Raw genomic sequence first — 3472 nt, 5'->3', positions numbered from 1 at the left:
CTTTTTTTTTTTGCAAATAAGCAACTCTCTGTATTAATTTTTACGGTTCATAGAATCATAGTCAAGGTAGATAGATAGATAGATAGATAGATAGATAGATAGATAGATAGACAGATTGATTGATTGATTGATTGATTGATTGATTGATTGATTGATTGATTGACTGACTGATTGATAAGCAGACAGGCAGGCTGGTACTTAAATGGCTAGCTTGATAGATAGATAGAAGGATGGATGGATGGATGGATACACACATACATACATACATGCATGCATACATACACACACACATACATACATACATACATACATACATACATACATACATACACACATACATACATACATACACACATACATACATACATACATACATACATACATACATCATACATACATACATACAAACATTGAAACATACATACATACACACACATACATACATACATACATACATACATACTGCATACATACATACATACATACATACATACATACCTACATACACACCTACATACACACACACATACATACACACATACATACATACATACATACATACATACATACATACATACATACATACATACAGACAGACAGACAGACAGACAGACAGACAGACATACACGTGTATATGTACCGGTAACACTAAAATCACCCATTCCCTGCTCCGAACAGGTTGTTCATAGGAGAGGCATATCTATTGTTAAACCCATTGCTTCCACTCTCCATCGGTCGAATAGTGTCAGCAGGGAGTAACTGACGATACTCTTAGTTGCTGTGTGTGGTGCCCGATGATAAGGACTGCAACAAGGGCCACAGCCCTGATTTTATACCATTTCTGGTCTGAAAGACGAACGTAAAATTATGGTGATGATAACGTGTATGTGTGTGTAAATACAGACGTGAATCTCTATCTATCTATCTATCTACACACAATAGCACGCACACACATACATACACACACACACATGCATGTATGTTTACCTCGTGAAGACCACTCGCGTTTTTTTTTCCCCTCTGTCCTCCCACCTCGGGATCTTTCTTTCTCTTATGTTTCCGACGAAGAGCTCCGCTCGAAACGTCATACCCTCCTTCTTCCCCTTTTTTCCTGAGCGCCTAATAATACTTTAATTGTTCCACTTTTTGCGTTGTTGTCTTTTTTGTTTTTCTTGTTTGGATTAACTTTATATATATATATATATATATATATATATATATATATATATATATATATATATATATATATATATATATATATATAAATAATAAATAATAAAATATATGCATATATACATACATATATGTACGTACCTACCTCTACATGTATATATACATGCATATATGGGTACAGAACACCAAAAAAACGTCGAACACAATGAGAAACGAAAACATAAACACAAAACCAAGGAAATGGACATTTTTTTAAAACAACGAAAAAATAGAGTACAGGACAAATAACACAAGGAAAATTCCCCTTCTTCAGTCGCCTTAATTTCATCTACTCCACGTTTCGAAAGGGAGAGTTTACGAAAAAAAAACAAAAGACGAAGACAGGTGGTGTACAAAACAAACAGATATATTAGTATAACACTTAGGAATAGAAAACGTCTTTTACGTTTCGAGCCTACGCTCTTCTACAGAAAGGGACACAGAAAATACAAGGAGAGAAAAAAATGTCGTGGCTAACGATCTATCATGGCGACTGACTCGGACAGAAGGATATATATATATATATATATAAGGGTGGTTGTGTTGTAAGAAGTTTGTTTCCTAACCACAGAGTCCCGGGTTTAGTCTCAATTCGTAACACTTAGGGCAAGGTTTTTCAACTATAGTTCCGGGCAGACTGAAAACCTTGTGAGTGGATTTGGTAGGTGGAAACTGAAAGAAGCCCGTCATATGAGTGTGTGTGTGTGTCTGTGTGTGTGCGTGTGTGTGTGTGTGTGCGTGCGTGTGTGTGTGTGTGTGTGTGTGTGTGTGTTTGTGCGTGTGTTTGCGTTTGTCTCCCACCACCTCTTGACGTCCCCTTGCATTAGCGCTTCGGTTAAAAGATACTGATAAAATAAGTACCAGGCTTTAAACAAAGTACTTGGGTCGATTTCTTTGGCTGAACCCTCGAAGCAAAAGATAAAAGAAAAGATAGGCTGTGTATGTATATATATATATATATAATCTTGAGTCCAACTCAAGGCCGCTCCCCTCCGCTCCATTGACCCAAATATCTGGAAAACAATCCCCAATGACCGTCCAAAGTGGCGGCAGGTCGTCGTTGAGGGAACAGACCTGGTGGAAAATACCAAACGTCTAGGGACAGCGATGAGACGTTGAAGGCGCAAAAAACGATTCGCACTTCCTCGTCCCTGCGATAAATGCCCCCCGGCTCTTCTATACTGCCCTTGATTTGATCAGCCACTTCAAGCACTGGTACCCTTTGCACCCATGAAAACGAAGAGGCTCACTCACTGGCTACAGGTCTACCCGGATACGAGTTAACACCGCCGCCGCAACAGGTATGTTCATCTCTGGTCTCGAGCTAATCGACTTTTTCGTTTTCCACATGAAACGGAAAGTAAGGCTGGAGAAGAAATGCCTGTCACAAAGTATGTTTCGTAAAAGATGTAAGCCTATAGCAAGTGTGTTGCGAGTGAAAGAACCTGTCTAAACGAGAATATAAAAAAGGAGAAAGCAAAGTCTTCAGTGTGAGTCTGTGGTTTGTGGGGTCGACCGCGTCCTCCGCTTCAGTTTTTGTAAATCACTCATTCTCTTTTAATTGTATATATTTTAATTGTTTGTTTATTCATACGTTTCGTCTCATTCGATACCCTGACCCCCAACGTTCGTTTTGTCTGTCCTCGTATCATCCCCTCTTTTTCTCAACCTCGTGGTTAACAAAGAAATTGACTGAGAGAGATATACATCCAGAGTCTTACCCTACAGAATGGAAGGAGTCCATGAGGAAACAATCAATCACGTTGTGTTGAGGGTGTCCTTATTATGTTCGCCTCTGTATGTGTATGTGTGTGTGTTTAGGAGTTTTTATACATTGGAAAATATATCTGTATTAAGAAACACCAATGAAAGAAGATGATAAAAACATACACCACTATGTGTTATCCGAGAATGGCAAAACTACGTTAATCTGGCACATGCTGATTCATACAGACACTGAAATGAAAACAAATCGTCAAAGAGCATCAGGAAAATAAAAGTCTCTTATTCTAAGTATCAATTGCAAAGGACGACAATATATCTCTCTAAAAGACCCGGAGAAACTATCCAAAGAAAAAAAGACCTGAAAATAGAGATGTCCGAAATATAGGCGTTGAAAGCGAAGAATCCCACTCACTGATGCGTGCTTTGGAAATGATCGAAAGAGATGGAGGCAAATATATGACCACAAACGGAGCTCTTGCATATACAACAATGGGAATAGCAGTGTAAAGCAATGCACACACACATATTACGTAGA

This window comes from Octopus sinensis, linkage group LG4 (assembly GCF_006345805.1).
Source record: "Octopus sinensis linkage group LG4, ASM634580v1, whole genome shotgun sequence".
NCBI classification, from domain to species: Eukaryota; Metazoa; Mollusca; class Cephalopoda; order Octopoda; family Octopodidae; genus Octopus; species Octopus sinensis.
The sequence above is the reverse complement of the archived record's forward strand: the minus strand, read 5'-3'. Positions refer to the sequence as shown.